Genomic DNA, 19,876 nt, shown 5'->3' with positions numbered 1-19,876 from the left:
ATTTCCAAAATTAAAATATATACGGTCTGAATATGAAGAAAAGTAAACGTAAGCGCGAAATGCTTAGAAACCTGATGGTGGATTGGAGGTGGCTTTTATGATTAAGAGAAGAAGACAAATGGCCTACTCTTTCTAATGGTTTAAGATTTCACTTTTTGTTCGTTTATGAGTAATATTTTTAAAAGAAAAAGATTCTTACTGATTGCACCAAAAAAAGAAAAAAAATAAGAGTAGGAAATAAATGCGAATCCACTGGTATCTCTAATCTATTACTTGGAAAATTCCTCATAATTCACATAGGGAGACATCAATGTCAATCCAGAAGTAGACGACCATCTATATTTGTGACCTCACCTCTTGCATCAACACTGGTGAACCTCATTATTTATTAAAAAGGGAAAAGTATAAAATTTACCCTCCAACTATGATTTATAGTTTAGATTTGTCCTCCGTTAAAGCTTTGGTTCATATTTACCTATTTCGTTAAGAAACTTGTTACATTTGCCCTTATAACTAACAAATTACTGATTAGGAGTCCTTATTTATTCACATAGACGCCATGTGTGTATATAATTTTTATTTTTATTTTATAACTTACAAATTGAATTTTGCCATGTAATTTTCTTTTCTTTTTTTATTTAAAAAAATACAATACGTAATTGTATGGGTGAAAATCGCGCCTAACACGTGGACCAACATGTAGTCGACACATTTCAGTTAAATACAATGGCGTAGAAAGATCTGATGGTAATGCCGAGCACAGCATTTACGAAGAGGTAGCTGATACCGAGGACATGGTCAACGAAGAGAACATCAATGGGAACAACATGCGAGACCCTCTTGATTACGCATTAAATAGAATTAATGCAGTAAGGCGAAACTAAGCCGCTTGACCGTAATTAAAGAATTAAATAACAATCATTAATTCAGCAATTAATGATTGTCGTTACATACACACAATGGGAAATGCACCAGAGAGGACCAGATACCTATAAATAGTACTTTCACTTGTATACCAAGGCATCGAATACAGTCAAACCTCTCTATAACAGTATCGTTGGGTCCAAAAATTTTCAGCTGTTATAGAGAATGACTGTTATACTCCTATAACGGCATTGACATTTAAATAATACTTGTGCTGTTATAGGCAAAAAAGATGCATAAAATATAATTTTGATTTTTAATTGTCAAATTCTAAGCTTAATCACACTTTGTACAACAAAGGAAAATCGTTCAATAATGAAAATATATATATTCAGATGATATTTTTTTTTTAATCATAAATAGTGTATTAAATGATCAAATATTTGGTCAAAATCTATACACTTATCATTGGTAATCATAGATATTCTATTTTTATAAAGATGGTTAATTATTATATTACCAAAAAAAGAAGATAAGCATATACGGGGGGTAATTTTACAAAGAGCGTATCGTTATAAAGTTGGTTGTCTTCGTTATAGGTGAAATCTTGTTATAGAGAAGTAAAATATAACATAAAAAATCAGTTCCGAAAAAACTTGGTTGTTATAGAGAGGTGCAGTTATATGCGGGTGCCGTTATAGAGAGGTCTGATTGTACTTACTAAAAATACATTATTATTGATTACTTCTGCTTATTATTATTGTTCTCATTCTCTTATCGTCAAGCTCTTGTTTTTTCTTGGCAAAGGAGAAATTCATTACTACCATTCACCATAGTTGGCATAAGTTTACTCTTTCCCTTTGTTTATCTATTCTTTATCAACTTGTAATAACTCGTTTGTGTTAATTTAACCATTTTTATCAAATTACTACCAACTGTGGTTAACCTTATTTAACTTTTTAACTATTTGGGCAAAGTACAATTTTTGACTCAAACAGTTTGGCGTCGGTCAGTAGAATTCAAGGCCGTTGGCCTTGTAGTTTGATTACACGCAAGCGTTATTACTTTGGTATTCTCTTTTGTTTTAGCATTTCAGAAATGACAGGATCTACACCTACATCCATTGATGAAAATAGGAACGTCAATGATGAAGGATTAGTTGACAATCAATGAAACAGCAGGAAAAATATCACCGTGGGATCCAAAATAACATTCCCAAGTCATCGGAGAGATGTTGCAAATTCTTCACCGTACTTAAGAAGCAACAAGACTTTGTATGGACAACGGAATACAAACAAGAACTACAGGAGAGAAGCTATCAAAGCTTAAACCTAGAGAGAAGTTGTTGATCTACCTTGCCGTCTCAGGAGTATCGGTAAGCGCAGTCCTCGTACGTGAAGAAAAAGGTAAACAATCTCCAATTTATTATGTCAGTAAAACACTTATTAACGATGAGACTAGGTATCCTCACTTAGAAAAATTAGCCTTAGCTTTAATTCATGCTACTAGAAAATTAAGACATTACTTTCAATGTCATCCTACTTTCATAGTCATGATTCTTCGCAGGCCGGAATTGTCAGGAAGGTTAGCCAAATGGGCAATCGAACTTAGTAAGTTCGATACAACCTACCAACCCCAAAATGCCATAAAATCACAAGTCTTAACTGATTTTATAGCCGATTCTAGTTCAAAAAAATATCGTTAGAGATTGAGAAAGAAGCCGTTGCGACTTTGGGATCATCTTCTGAGGTTGAGTCATCTAATGAAAATGGTTTGGGATTAGGCGTAATTCTCAAGGTTCCGATCGGATAAATTTTACGCCAAGCCATAAAATGTACAAAAGGAACTAACAACGAGGTGGAGTTTGAGATCTCTATTGCAGGTTTGAAATTATTTTTCTCCGGAAAGACATCATATGTCGTTTTGGGACCCCCGAAGGAAATTAGCTGTAATAACGGAACTCAATTCATGAGATCAGAAATCACAAGTTTTCTCAACAAACTCAGGATAAAAAGAATTAGGCATTCACCACATCATCCATCCAGCACTAAACAAGCAAAATCAACAAACAAAACTATACTCAACACTTTAAAAAGAAGAATTGCGAATACTACAGATACCGAGTGGCACACAAAACCAATACTGGAGAAACTCCTTTCTCTTTGAGTTGTGGAACAGAAGCATTAATACTCATTGAGGTAATGGAGCCGAGCATAAGATATGCTAACACTGTTGAAGAAGAAAACAGTGAAATCATGGAAGATAGACTTGATCTCCTTGAAAATCACCGTGAAGTGGCTTTAAGTAAACTCGCAGCTCGAAAATGACAAGCGGAAAAGTACTACAACAATAAGGCTCAAATACGAAAACTTAAACTCGGAGACTTGGTCTTGCAATCGGTGACCCCAACAATCAAGATCCCGAATGAAGGGAAGCTAGGAGCAAACTGGGAAGGACCGTTCCGAACTGCAAGAAATGCAAGAACAGGAGCATTCCAGTTAGAAACTATGGACAGGAAAATCATCGCCAACAATTGCAACATAAGCAATTTGAAGCTTTATCACTCCTAACACAGAAATACATTCTACGAGCTAAACTCTTTACCCGGATTTCATCCCAATTGGAATTTACCGAGAAGGCTCTTAACGAGACAGTAAGTAGGATATATGGGAATGGTATACATGTTACATTTCTTGAATATTCATACTTCACACCCAATCAATGGGGGACTATCAATAGGGACTATCAGTCTGTATGTATACACTAGGGACTGATAGTCATCCCGATTAAAGCCTCTGGGCTGCTGTTTATATTTATTTCATCAATGAAATTGCGAATTTTTCAAGATTACGCATACCTTTGTTTCAGTAATTAGTATGGTCTCAAAGTCATAACCTAGACTGGTTAGCAAACAATTATGTTTATAATACCAGTCAGTTATATAACATCGGAGAACATTGTGCAAACATGATCCCGATTCGTGGAGCAATTATATCAACTGTAACTCCGGTTATTTAATTTATGGTCATGTATTTCTCAAGGAATGATTCAATTCCATCAAATTCAATCTATAAAGCTAACGCACCCTTGGTGCAATGCAAATGAGAAAACACATTCATAAGACGATTGTGCAAAAAATTTAGACAGAGAAAGTGAGGAAATACTAAAAGTATATATGGATTAACTCTTCTGCTTAAAGATAGCAAGAATCTAAGAGTCAGCAATAGTGATCATAACTTCAAGCACCAAGATCAGAATTATCTGGTGACACCACGAACCAAATCAGCACACACTTTTTCAAGATTCTTAACGTTCTTGGAGAAGAGAGTGATTCTAGTCTCGGGAATTTTCTCCAAAATCTTCCAAATATTCAAGAGATGGTGCTACAGATTGAAGGTCATTGGTGGTAGCTTGAAGAGATGTGGTCAAATTAAAACCTGGAGTGAGAACTTCCTAAAAAGCTTCTTCCAAAATTTAAGGATATCCACATCGCGTTGAAGGCACAATAGCTTACACCAGGAGTAGCAACGTTCACGAGAAGCTTCAACACTTCTAAGCTAATCCTGAAGATCTGCATAGGATGCATTCAATACTTGTATTGCATTATCCCGATGCTGTAACGCACCAATAGCATCCTCAAGGCGCAGCATCAAAGCAGCTTCAACAGAGTCAGAATCACGAAGGTCAGACTTAAGGTTTTTTTATTTTTATCTTAAGTTGTTCGTTTTCTTTTCTCGTTTTAGCAACATATGATGAAAAACCCGCAGCAAAGGCATGACTTTGTAGAAGCACCCCGGATAGATAATCCAAAGATAACTCCGCATTACCATGAGACACTTTTGTTAACGGTAAGGATCCCGAAGAGCTTTCTTGTTGGAAATGGTTGACACTCGTCGAAGACACCACTCTTACCGAATGCTCGAGATTAGGTGGAGGAGGAGCAACAGAATGACGAATACCAGCTTGAATTTCCTCGTCATCATCTTCTATTACGATTACATCCCTCTTTCGTTTTCTATTCGAGGGTCCAGGCCTTTCTAAAGGAAAAATTGAGGGAAGAAACCTTAACCTTCTCCAACTACGGATAACATCCTAAGAGGCTCCCAACAAACCCATAATCCAATCAAGAATGTTTGTAATCTCGTTCAAATCAACATGATTCGGAGTTGGGTTTCATGTCTCCGGGAAAACATTGTCGGAGGGGCGATGAAGTAATTCTGTTCGAATTTTGACAAATCGATGCAATTGATCCACATCACCGGAATCAATAGAATCGATTAGGTTGCGTTCTCTACGGGGAAACAAGTGAATCAAACCACCCCAAAAAACAAAGGAAATGTATAGATGGATCAAATGATCCAAAGTAAAAGGAAGATTAGCCTTAATAGCTAAATATTGAAGACAATAAAATAATCGCCAGGTATCAGGCGTAATTTGACCAACACACACATTGTATCGGCAACAGAATTCCTCAATGACGCGGGGATGGGTAATAGAAACGCAATAAGGAAGGGGAAAATAGGCATTAAAGTAAAACCATCAATATGGTGATGGAGTTTTGTCCCTTTGTCAACAGCTGAAATGACATCAGGACCCAAGCTGCATTCTTGAGCGACTGAAGCGATACTTTCAAAACCAATAGAGGAGTCAATATCCTCTATGGGAAAAGAATGATGGAAAACTCCGAAGTCATTGGAGTAATCAGAACGAGTTCGAAGAAAGGCATTAGCAAGAGCCTCGAGTTCAAAAGGATTGGATGGAATTCCAGAAGGATTTTTTGTTAGAAGAAGAAGCCATGGTTTCAGAGAAAATATGAAAAGATTGCAGAGAATATTGCTTACTTTAAGCGATCTAAGAAAGGAAAAAAGACTGTGTGATATTTGATCAATGATTCACTTCCTTATATAAGTTGAAAAGAGGAATATGAATGGTTAGGACTGATTATTCCAATAAAAAGTTTCCTTTATGACAGGTAATTATGATACGTTACGCGAATCGAAAAGGCTCATAAAAAAAAATTGCCTTTTCAGTCTAAGTCATGCCCTATTTTTCTGCCAAAACTCAGATGAATCCACGGGAACCGAACTGTTCGCCAAGAAGGAGAGGGGATTATATACATGCATGGCAACAGTTCATGTAATGAACATAAATGCAAATATGAATGACGCAAGCATGAATGCGGAAATACAATGCCGAACTGGCAAGACATTGAGTACAAATGTTACAAAAAATTTCATTATGAAAGATTCTTGCAATTTAATTGCATGATGCCCAAATACCAAATGTGACAAAAGATTCTGATATTTTGATATTCCCGAATCAGTTAATATCATATTTTTGAATTTCAATTCAAAAATCTAAACTAGGGACTAACGGGAATACATCAGTTGGAACTGTTTCCAATATTCATAGAGGAAAACTTTATTTTCAAGTATTTGGAGATGCCGAACACGTGTAAGCTCCACTCGCCAAAACCATGTAAAGAATCATCAGCTTAAGTTATTTTTGCCTTTTGCATTTTAAATTACTCTGTGATTAAGTAGCAAATATATTGTTTAAACTTTCTTTTTCACGAAGTAGAACGAATCTCCCATTATAAGTAAGGCCCTCTTTTTCGGCATTACGAGTGAAGAAATTTATTTGTAATGAATGAGATGCTCAAATCATCTTCCCGAATATATTTGTGGCAAAATTACAAATTTTCTTACAAGTATTCCGAGGTTGAAATTCTGGAACGGATTGATCACCCGGGAAAGGTTTTAACCAAAGAAATCTTACAAGAGATTTATCATATGAAAGAAAAGACGAAATATGGATAAGCAAAGCTTTATTCATTACAAGTCAACACAAAACAAAATTCTTACAAGGCAATCGCCAAACACGAGCAGAGCGAGAGTAAGAGAAACAATTAAATATTGGGAGGAACAGAAATGTTAGGTGAAGGAATGGAGGGATCAACATTTTCCATTGCTTTCCCAACATCGGGATCAACTACTTGATTTTGACCCGGGACTTCAACGGATATAGGAGCCTCTAAAATGATCTCAATGTGATCATCATCGGATGGACCCTTCTTTTCAAAAATCAAACCATCACCTGCATCCTCGGAATCACTTTCCTGCTTAACATCCTCTTCATCATCTTCTCCTTCTGATTATTTATTTCCAAACATGTCACTGAGGATATCACGAGCATCCTTTAGTTTTCGCTCAGAAATAGCGAGAGCATTAGCATGATCAAATGAAGCAAGATCAAGGCTTTTAAGAAAATTGAAGCGAGTTTCAAGAACAGCCAGGTTAACTGCATTTTGCTTTTCTACGGCATGAGCATCTTCCAATCGCTTAGTCCTCAGCTTATATTTGTCTTTCCGATACCTGAGTTGCCTACCGCGATCCTGTAGATCCTCAATTTTTTGTAAAACTTTTTTAATGAATCTATCTTTCTTCTCTAATGAGGCTTTCATTTCAAAATCTTTCTCAGTATATGCCTTCTCAATAGCGACTATGTCTCCCTTACTTTGATTTAAATCAATCAAAGCTCTAGTAAGATCCTCAGAACCTTGAGTGTTTTTCACTTGTAATGATTTGAATTTGGCATCAAGCTCGTCACATTCGGCATTCCGAGAAGATAATCTATCTCAGAGATTCCGGATTTCATCGTTTGCTTTCTCAAATTTAGTCTCCGTTTGCATAAGTTTCACTCTCAAATTGTCGATGGCCATATCCTTCTTGAAGATTTCTCCTTTCACTTTTGGAAGATCAGATGCTTGATCTTGAAGGTGCTTCAACTGCGCTTTGTAACATCGACTTCAGCTTTAGCTTCCTTTAACTCTCATCAGCGCAACATTGCTTTGCTTTTAAAATTGACAATTCTTGAGTTGAAGTGAAGTTGTCCTCATTAAGCTTGTCAATATGTTTGGATTCAACCTCAGAACGTTCAAGACTTCCCGCCAAATAAGTCTGAGTCTGCGAGCAATTATCAAAAATTATAACTCATGAGAAAAATCTAGTGGAAGAAAATCTAAAGAAAGATGAAAAGGAATATACGTGGATCATAAGCCCAAAAGCAATCATGTTCATCTAATATTTAGGCATATCCTTTAGAATGACATGTTCTTTTGGTCCTATAAAACTATTGGCAAAGGTATCATCACATGAGGATTAGCCAATAAATTTGCCTCATCAGACAAATTGAAGGATCAATTGTGATTAACAATAATAAGGACAAAAGACGCACTCCTCCACTTGACTGCAGGATCATCAGCCCGAGAGCATCACCACCAGGGTTAACTTCATGTGAATGGTTGGGTTAACTTCATGTGAATGGTTATCTTCTTGAACAGGTCTTTTTCCTTCTGCATAGTCAGAAGATCGACCTAAAGGAATAGCAGTAGTGTACGGGAAGGAGTCGGCTTTGGAGGAGCCAACAACCTCTTCCCAAAAAGCACCAACTTTGGAAGCATCAGCAATCTCCACCTCGACGATTTCAGTCTCGGGGATATTAAGGGCAATTTTCCTTTGGGAAAATATCTCGGATGGTGCCTCATCGTCAATATTCACCGCTTCATGGAAACTGGCCGATGGATCCTTTTCCTGAGAAGGAACTTTAGGAATGCCAGTTACCTTTTCAAACTTCTTCTACTCCGGAGAATCCTCTGAGACATTTGTCGCATTAATAAAAGAAAGATTAGTTCTTCTTCCTTTCCTCAAAATTAAAGGTGACTTTTCCTAGGAATCAGTACTTTCAGAGCTGTGCGTACCGCCAGTCTTCTCAGTCAAGGAAGGGCCAGAAGAAAGTTGCTTCTTCAATCTCCTCTTTTTAAGGATAGGTGTAGGTTTACTAACATTCTTGGAACCTTCCACCTCTGTGCTCGACCTCTTTTTAATAATAGAACGAATACTATCTAATGCCGAGTCATCATCATTTGGAAGAATCAAGGCCTTTGAAGATGTCCTCCTTTTATTGGAATGGCCTGACAAAAGAAGACAATAAGGATAATCATGATCAGAAAAAGAAGGTTAATAAGAGTGAATACCTTTATTCTTTCCGGAACCATCCAAAATACGAATGCCCCGTTGCACAGCCATTGATTCCCAAGTTCTAACACTTGCCGAAAATCGGATTATTGTTTCCGTAAATACACAAATATTATCTGGAATATTAAGCTCGGGATTGGAAGCTCTTGCATTCCATTTTTCCGGAAAAGTCGCGGGATCACTACTCACTAATTAGTGAGTAGGAATAAATACAAATTCTTTAAACCATAAACGATCATGGCTATCTTCAGGATCATCAAATAACTTATTCAGGCCACGGCCCATGAACATTATCATAGAACCCCTTGTAAAATGAAGGGTGTTCAGATATAAAATATGATCTAAAGTAAGCTGAATGTTGGCAATTCGAGCAACGTGTTAGTATAATTGAATCAAGCGCCAAATTCGGGGAGTGAGTTGCGCTACACAAAATTGAAGATGTCGGCATAATTGATCGATCAACGGAGTTAACGGTAAATTAAGACCGATAGTGAAAGGGTAAAGGTACGTTGCAGAGAACCCAGGCAAGTGAGAAGTAGCGGGTCTATCTGGTTCAGGAACAATAATCTCCATGAAGTGATCCTTCCAATTACATCATTCGACTACAGAAGGAATAAAGTCTTCGATAATATGGGACTTAATCCCAAAAACCTTATTCATTCTCTCCGCGTAAGTTTCATCTTCATTCGCAATCTTTAAATAGGAAGTATGAGTAGGATTTTTGGGGAGCACACTATCAACAGAAGGAAGATCTACCACTTCGATTTCATCATCACCAATATCAGAAATTACTGAAGATGGAGGTCTAGAAACAGCAGCAGCGGTAATAGCATTACCCATAAATTTTTTAGGAGGCAATCTATTCTTAGGTCTTCCAACACCCACATTGGGAGGGAAAGCGTCAACAATGACGGTCTTTTCTGGTGAAATATTTTTAGAAGATGAAGGAGAAGACATGGTTGAAAATCAAAGAAGTTAAAGAAGAAGAAGAAGGAGCAAAGGTATTCAAAAGAAAAGGTTGAAGCGTGAATTAGAAGCAAAAAATAAAAGGGAAAAAAATCACTTTATAGAAGAGTCATTACTGCATCGGGAACCGGCGAGAAAATGAAGGGCACGGTAACAGCCACATGCCCCACGTTTGACTTCATCATTAATGCGAGTTTTTTCAACTTCTGCGGATATGCCACGTACCCATCGCATTAGTAGGCCACGATCTAACGTCAGTTACAATGTTTCATATTCTGAAATGAAACGATTCAAATGTCTAATTAAGGAAAGATTGATGAAAATCAACGAGACAATTCCTCGGGAACATCTTTGAGATGAACCCGAAAAATTGAGGGACTATCTGCCTAACACGTGGACCAACATGTAGTCGACACATGTCAGTTAAATACAATGGCATAGAAAGATCTGATGGTAATGCCGAGCACAGCATTTACGAAGAGGTAGCTGATACCAAGGACATGGTCAATGAAGAGAATATCAACGGGAGCAACATACGAGACCCTCTTGATTACGCATTAAATAGAGTTAATGCAGTAACGGCGAAACGGTTTCTGACAGCCAGAATCAAAGAATTAAATGACAATCATTAATTCAGCAATTAATGATTGTCGTTACATACACACAACGGGAAATGCACCAGAGAGGACCAGATTCCTATAAATAGTACTTTCACTTATATGCCAAAGCATCGAATACTTACTGAAAAATACATTATTATTAATTACTTCTGCTTATTATTATTGTTCTGATTCTCTTATCTTCAAGTTCTTGTTCATTCTTGGCAAAGGAGAAATTCATTACTGCCATTTATCATACTTGGCATAAGTTTACTCTTTCCCTTTGTTTATCTATTCTTTATCAACTTTTAATAACTCGTTTGTGTTAATTCAACCATTTTTATCAAATTACTACCAATTGTGGTTAACCTTATTTAACTTTTAACTATTTGGGCAAAATACGATTTTTGACTCAAATAGTAATCTTCTTCTCCATCAAACCACCACTTCCCCTTCTTCCTCTCCGCCATTGTCACTGCCGTCCACCACCCTCCACCACCGTCGGTTAATTTACTAAAAATTAACCCACTACTTCCTCACTTTCTTACCCAAACCCAATCTAGGTTTATCAAGGAATATTCTTTTTCTCATCTCATCTTTCATTTTCACTGAAATACACACACACCCCACTGTTACATAAAAGAAAAACATCATTAACCGCCTGACCTATCATAGGGAATTCAATACCCGACTTACCATCAAGTCCAATTCAAATTCCAAGAGAAGCCATAGCTGGAACAAAAATTTATGAACTTGGAACAGAGAAAAAGATGAAAATGAGTTGTAGACATCGAAATTTTATGGGACTCTACAAGTTGAGCCCAATATGTATTAGGGTTTCTTGAAGACTATTCTACCTAAACTCTAGATTAAGCCTATATAAAGGACACATATTCACTTGAATAGGCATATCAGATATCCCATAAACTCATGGATATTCAAGAAGAGGTCAATATGTGGCTGGATATTTCTTGACAACCAAATACTTCAAGAACGTCCACAATATCCTTTCATGGAGATCAAATACATCCCAAGAAATTTCACATATCCAAATCTAAATCATCCTACGTTCGAGAAATAAGCTCCTAACGACCCTCTAATTACGGAGAAATATTAAGAGAGAAGAATCAAGGGAGTAAACAAATCTTTACCCGCATTCTTTATCAATAAAATCTCTATTTTAACATATTTGTTTGTGATATGCAGTTTATTTCTATCACTTAAAATTTGTTGTAAACAAATTGGCACGCCCAGTGGAACCAAGTCTGCCCTTCATCTCCTCTCCCAAATCAAATACCTGAGACCGCAAGGATGGACGTACGTAATCGGGGGCAACTCTGACAGATGAAATCTAAGAACTCTGATTTTCGGTGCAATTGAAGTCTATTCAAATTAGATCTTTGGGTTTGCATTCAAGCTTGTCTTACGTGGATTTGGAGCTACTCTTTAATGAAAAGGGAGATAACTTCAATTCATGTCCGAAGTGGGTACATCTATTCTTACCAAGCAAAGGTCAAAAGACACTGGAAAAAATTAAAGCAGCCTAGAGTATCTCTTAAACCACACGGCAGTACTCCAAAACAAACATGTAAAATGTGTCGGAAAAAAGTGGATTGGAGAATTGGTCTTCACATTTGGGACAGTTGTCATCTTTCACTATTACTTCAAGTCTCGTCTTTGAATTTCGTCAAGCCTACACCCAGACAAGCCTTGAAGTAGGGGGCATTTGTAGACATCGAAATTTTGTGGGACTCTACAAGTTGAGCCCAATATGTGTTAGGGTTTCTTGAAGACTACTCTACCCTAAACCCTATATTAAGCCTATATAAAGGACACATATTCACTTAAAGAGGCATCTCAGATATCCCATAAACTCATCGGTATTCAAGAAGAGGTCAATATGTGGCCGGATATTTCTTGACAACCAAATACTTCAAGAAGATCCACAATATCCTTTCATGGAGATCAAATACATCCCAAGAAAGTCCACATAACTAAATCCAAATCATCCTACGTTTGAGAAATAAGCTACTAACGGTACTCGAATTATGGAGAAATATTAAGAGAGAAAAATCAAGGGAGTAAACAGATCTTTACTCGCATTCTTTATCAATAAAATCTCTATTTCAACATATTTGTATGTGATATGTAGTTTATTTCTATCACTTAAAATTTGTTGTAAACATGAGTATCTTAGGGATCTGAGTTAGGAAAATGAGAAACTGTATTTAAATAGTTGTTTGATTGGAGTTGTCTAGTCATAATTTAAGAGGAGATCAAGAGGGAGAGAGACAAGGGAAAAAAGAAGCGTTTTTATTATATATACACACACCATTAACCAGCAGCGGTGGAGGGTGGTGGACGGCGGTGACAATGGCGGAAAGGAAGAAGGGAAAGTGGATGGAGAAGAAGATTAGGTATTGTATTTTTCTTAATAAAAAAGGAAAAGAAAATTACATGTCAAAGTTCAATTTGTATGATATAAAACAAAAATAAAAATTATATATACACATGGCGTCTATGTGGATAAATAAGTACTCTTAGTCAGCATCCGTTAGTTATAAGGGCAAACGTAACAAGTTTCTTAATGGAAGAGGTAGATATGAACTAAAATTTTAACAGAGAGCAAATCTAAACTATAAACAATAGTTGGAGGGTAAATGTGACCCTTTTCCCAATTTAAAAACTGATGTTTTATAATATTTGAGAACTGAAAATAAAATATTATTTATAGTCCTCAAGCCAGAAAGATTATATCTTAAGGCTTGCTCCATTTAATTATCAATTCTTTGTTTTTATTCTCTAGCTTTTCATCACGAGATTTGAGTCCTAGGAAAGTAGATGAGAAGAAAGGATCCTTAATAAAATTTATATCACAAGACCTGTCAATTTTTAATTAAAGTAATAACCGTCATTTTATTTTTCATTCCCTATAGTAGTATATTTTATATTTTAAAAAAGTTTAACATTTTATTCATCAATTTCGAAAGTTTTTCTCTTATTTAAGTCTTTACAAATCAAATTAATTCTTACATTTAACCTAAAGCATTTATTTCTAGCAAGGAGGTGACAATATTCACCACAAAACCATTTTTTTTGGGTTTTCTACCTGTGTGTCCAGATTCATATCAGTGCCTCGAATAAATCCAGATCGCGGCCTATTTCTGGGGACAACGCTTCCAACCAAAAAAAAATCATTATCTGAAGTCAGAATCCCTGTACCTCTAATTGGGTGCTTGTGCTGACCTAAACTGCCACCGCAACCCATGTTGTACAGACCACATGTTTGTTAGCCTGGAGAAGCTCCATAGACGGCACCTAAAACAAAAGGCATAGGAAAGAAAAACAAAATTACAACCTCATATACACCACATAAAGAAATGTAAGAAAAATTATTAACATAGTAGTAGTTATAATAATTGAGACTACATGGCCTTTTCCTGCATTAATAAAGAATAGAAAAATGGTAATTGAGACACTTTAAGTTTTTTTTCCAATAAGGAGCATAAAAGGTTCAAAAACAATTGAGACTTTATTCTCACAATAATATACAAAAATAAAAAGGAGAAAAGGCAAAAAAAATATTGTTTTTTCCTCATTTCATTTTCTTGGTTGGTTGGAGGGAATGGGAAAAGGTCCCGCCCTTTCCTTGTAAAGACCTATATCAAAACAACGAAACAAAGTGAAAAAAGAAGAAGAAAAAACAACACCCTAAATCACATGCATATACCAGCAACTTCGTTGTCTTGGAATTCCACAAAACCAATACCTTCTTCCACCCCCAAAAAAAGTTCAAGCACAACAATGAAAATATAGCATTTATAACACTCACTATATAAACTCTCTATTATTAGCTCAATGCTTTTTTGTAAGCGGTAATTCAAGGAGATCATTTGTTACACAATAATTGCACCATTGTGTGCATTAATGCCCCGTTACAACTTACATGCACTCTTCCTTTTGGAAGGAACAATCTAAACATAAATACCGAGTATTAGTGCCCATGGAAAAGTGTCATTTCACATCACTTTGTTCTTACGCTTGCTTTTATATTATATATAGATTTGTTCATTACTAATTCCTCCGTCCATTTTTACTTGTCATGTATTGACTTGACACGTTTATTAAAGAGTCAAAAATAGAATAACAACTTTATTTTATCACCGTTAATTATTGTTAAGTAGTCTAATGATTAAAATCAATTAAACATACTTTAAAAATTGTGTAATCAATAAAAATTTCTTAAATTTTTCAACTCAATAATTAATAATAAAAATAAAATAATGATGAAACGATAAATTATCTCTTAATTTTTTAAAGTAGGCAAGTAAAAATAAAACTATTTTTAATACATAGGACCAGTAAAAATGAAGTGAGTGTTCATATTTACTTATGGTGACTCGAAGGTCGTCCATTGGTTTTGTTTTATTCTACCGAAATCTTTGAGACGCCGACTCTTGCTTGGAGAAATGACTGACACATAATTTCGTGCGAGCACGTACTATTTTTTTTTTAAATTTTTTTTTCTTTTGGTGTGAATAGGATTTTAACCCATGACTTTTAGGGTGGGTTGATAATAAAAATTAAAGGAATGTTTGTCCCAAATCCAGAGAACGAAAAAGAATTTATGCAGTATAAATAAAAAAAATCTACATGGTATGGTTTATTTATATTTAATAGCTATACTTTGCTTAATTTACTTCTCATAGCAAAATCATGTATGTCAATTACACAAGATACACTAAAATTATGTTGTATTTAATATTAAAAATTATTTTCTCTCTATTCTCCCACAATCTCCTCCCATTTTCTCTCACCCCTCTCGCCTCTCTCTCCCATTTTCCTCTATTTTCCTAAATGCAGCTTTGAACCTACAAAACAATAGGCACATCCTCCATGAATTTAAGCGTATTAGTCATAGAACATGTGATGTTCCTTTGCCTTATCTCCTCAGCATTATCAATTTCACTGACTTGCGTCTTCTTCGCTGCTCGGGCAAGGAGCTTCTAGCTCCGGTGAATTGGGCTTAGCCACCACAAAAAGCGCATTTCGGATACGGCGGGTGAGAGTATATCGTATCCGAACCGGAAAGGCAACACCACAAAATAGAGTGTATCTCAGAATTATACTTATAAATACACTCTCCTCCACCGCCGTCAGCTTCTATGGCCGGAATCCATGGCCAATCGACCGAATTTTTCTTAGATCTGAGTATATTTTATTTGTTGTATCTCAAATCTTAGTGTATTTGAGTGTATTCGCTGTTTTTTTTAGTGTAAAATAGAGTGTTTCTTTATGTATTTTTCGCTTGTACTTCGAACAAGATTATTTTGTATACAATGAATTTAGAATACAACTGAATAACCGTGTATTTTTTTGCATTTATGTTGTTTGAATACAACCGAATTTAAATTAATAAATTGAATACAGTGTAAAAGTAGATACGAATGAATACAGCCGAATTGAGAATACATCCGAATTGAATACAACGAAATATAGTCGAATTTGAATACAACTGAATTTTACTCGTTGTATTCATGAATACAGCGACGCACCATAGTGAATACAATAAGAAACAAGCACTAAGTTTAGCTATATGTTTGCTACGAGATGTAAATAGGTAAAATGTAGCTACGCAGCAAAAATAACCCCTAAAAGTTAGTCATTTATGAAATTTTCCCATAAAAAATCACTTCTACGCTAATTTTAAAAATTGAAAAGACGACAAGCCCAAAATGTAGTTCGCAAGAATAACAATTACTTCTCTTAAGTTCGATTACATGCCAAATTAATTAAGAAAATTTTAGGGGGCTTTATAGAGGGAAAAATCAAGGGAATAGGATGGTAAAAGAGTCATTTTCCGTGCCATAAGACAAACCCAACCTATTTTTTCAAGATACACAAAAATGGAAATAAAAATTACTCCCTCTGTCTCAAATTATCTGTCGTGGTTATTAAAAAGAAATATCTCAAATTATTTGACATTTTTGAAGTTTAGGGCACAATTAATTATCTTCTCCATTTTACCTTTAGTAGAATTTTATCGTTAATGGGGATAACATAAATAGAGTAAATATTTAATGGACAGAGATTATAACTTAGATATAAACAAGGGTAACATAGTCAAATACGCATCCTATGTTGGAAATAATAATTCAAAATTGTAGAAAACCAAAATTGGCTAGGATCATTTGATATTTTAAACCATGTCTAGTTAGGATTTATAATCAAATTAGTATAGGAATAGGTTAATTTTCATGTTTTGAGTTAAAGTAGATTTCTTACTAAATAGGGGTGCTACTAGCTATTTCATAATAAGAAAGAACAAGAAATAATAAGAGATATTGAGAACAAGAAAGAATAAGAGATATTGTAGAGATTCATAGAGTCTATAAATTAAATATTTTCTTTTAAATTGGTATCAGAGCTTCTACGATCATAGTAGAGAATTAAAGAGCTTCCGCTGCCGACAGACGACTATACCCATATATACCGCCCGTTGGGCCAATGATTATGTTACCAAACGTCGGGCTAATGATATATGCATGAAAAATAATCATGCATGATTACGAAAAATATTGCATGTTTAAAGAGGTGCAAGCAAATATGTCATGGAGGAAGAGAAGAAATCAACAAAATTAGAATGTTGATGAGAAGTGCATCAACTATTGGAAGTTGGAGAGAAGTGCTCCAACACAACCAAGAAAAAAAAAGGGTGTTGATGAGAAGTGCATCAACTATTGGAAGTTGAGAGAAGTGCTCTAATACAACCAAGAAAAATAATAATGGGTGTTGATGAGAAGTGCATCAACTATTGGAAGTTGGAGAAAAGTTCTCCAACCCAACCAAGAAAAAAAAATGGGAGTTGGAGAGAAGTGCTCCAACATTGAAGGTTGAAGAGAAAGTGCTTCAACAATTGAAGGTTGATGAGAAATTGCATCAACAAACTGGAATGTTGGAGAGAAAGTGCTCCAACTATTGTGAAGGTTAAAGAGAAAGCGTTTCAACAATTGAAGGTTGATGAGAAAGTGCATCAACAAACTAGAATGTTGGAGAGAAAGTGCTCCAACTATTGTGAAGGTTAAAGAGAAAGTACTTCAACAATTGAAGGTTGAAGAGAAAGTGCTTCAACAAATTGAAAGATGTGAGTGACGGTTGAAGAGAAAGTGCTTTAACAATTGATGGATTGCAAAACAAGTGCCTCATCAATTTGAAGATGATGACAAGTGAATCAACAATTAGATATACAATTTTAAATTACGGGAGAATATTTGAAATAATAGTTCAAAATTGGTTAGGATTTGATATTTTAATCCATGTCTGGTTCGGATTTATAGTCAAATTAGTATAGGAATAGATTTTCCTGTTTTGAGTTAAAGTAGATTTCTACTATTATAAATAGGGGGTGCTGCTAGCTATCTTAGAATAAGAGATATTGTAAAGATTTATAGAGTCTATCAATTAAATATTTTCCTTCATCCTAATTAATATTTCTTAAAAGCATGTAAAACAAAAAAGCGACAGATAATTTGAGACGAGGAGAGTAAATAGCAGTTCCATGAGGGACACTTCGAGAGATTTCTTTTTACGAAAATTCGTGCATTAGACACGCTACATGGGCCCATCAAGCTAGTTAAAACTAGGGAAAAGTTCCCGGATGCCCACTGCAAGCAAAATAATAATCCTAAAATGCCCCTTTACTTTCATGCCCCAAAACTATTTACCTAGAGGGCCCCAAAATGATGATACCAAGATGGTATGACCTTATCTCCTATTGTTACATCTCGCCCTTCGAGAAACTAAGTACGCTACGTATTCCTTGACGTAAGCGTGGAGAGGCCATGGAGGTCTCAAGAAGTCAAGGAATACTTTTACCAAGTGTTAAACATGTATCCAAAGGCTCCGGGATCAAGCGACTCGAAGAAACTAAGTTTGTCAAAATGTGGGGAAGATTTGGCAGAATTCTGGACTGAGATTTTAGTCCAACTTTGGGGAGGTGTATCTCCTATTATATAAGGAGTTATGGAACGCATAACCTATGTAAATTGAAGTTCAAAGAGTCATCTTTCCAATGCAATTTACAAATCGCAAATCCGAGATTTACGGTGGAATATACGGCTCGTACAAAATTGTACGATTCCTCTATGCAACTCGACGGTTGCCAGTCGACAGACCGTCAAATAATGACGGTACCGTCGAGCTTGCCGTCGAATTGAGGCTTTGGCAACCAACCTAAACAAGTATAAATACCCCTCCTATGTTATTCCCACCATAATTCTCTAAGTCTAAAAGCATCATAGCATATATTTGCACTCTCCTAATGATTCTACAGCAATCTCCACCATAAGTATTGCAATCTATTGTCCAACTAGGCTCGGGAAGTGCGGCTAACGTTGTGAGCTTGGATTTCACTTTAGATCGCTAAGGGAAAGGTGTATCTCGGGTCCAAACCAGTAGCAAGTACTAATTAACCCAATTGAGGTAAAATTCCTTCTCTATAATCGAAGAATTTGGTTAATTCAAAGTTATATTTGTTAAATTGTCGCGTGTTAAGCCTAATTGGGCGAAAGATGGCGTAACCTCTTATGGAATGTTGTTAAAGTAATTATATGGATATTGAATTATATCAAATGCCTTTGATGTTTGTTTTGGTTGTTATTGAGATCATGGGAACGTAGTAAAAACAGAGGACATGTTGCCCGAATTCCCTTAACCCCAAACAAAATAGTCTCAAAGATGCATTACATATGCATTGGTGTATGAACAATTATGGCCTAAGTAAAGTCATATATCTCCATGTAGGGGCAAGGGACTAGGGGCCTTTAGAATAATTGATTTCTTCAAGTAGCGGATCGGCGATTTAAGGTATGTAAGGTGTTGTTTCCCTCTTTCTTTGGCATGAATCTAACTAGAACATGAACATGAGCGTTTCATAACAATGCACTTCAATCATGTATCACTTCTTATAGATGTTCTTTATTGGATTATGACGAAACTAATTTGTATAGATTTTTCTGCTCGTACTCTAGCAAATTATAGTAAAGTTTAAGATATCGTCCCACAGATATTGGAACAACCTATGCTACAAATTTGTACTATCTCTGTTACTATTTGAGAGAATCAAATTGATGAAAGTTGAGTTTGAAATTATAAATTACTTAATTAAAACAAACCACCTCCGGAAGATTTATATATAAAAAGAGTTGGGAATTGCTGAATTTACTTGATATATTTTTACGATAAAATCTTAGTTTCTACATGCATTTCTCTAAGGAATAATTGCTTATTGCTAATACAATTATATTTTCACACTAAGAAATAAATAATTAATTAACACTCCGTGAGGTTATGTCAATTAATTGCTTTAAAACTAGTGACGATTAAACTGAAATATTTTCTTGCTTGAATTGT

This window comes from Lycium ferocissimum, chromosome 9 (genome assembly GCF_029784015.1).
Source record: "Lycium ferocissimum isolate CSIRO_LF1 chromosome 9, AGI_CSIRO_Lferr_CH_V1, whole genome shotgun sequence".
Classification (NCBI taxonomy): domain Eukaryota; kingdom Viridiplantae; phylum Streptophyta; class Magnoliopsida; order Solanales; family Solanaceae; genus Lycium; species Lycium ferocissimum.
Note: the sequence above shows the minus strand (reverse complement) of the source record.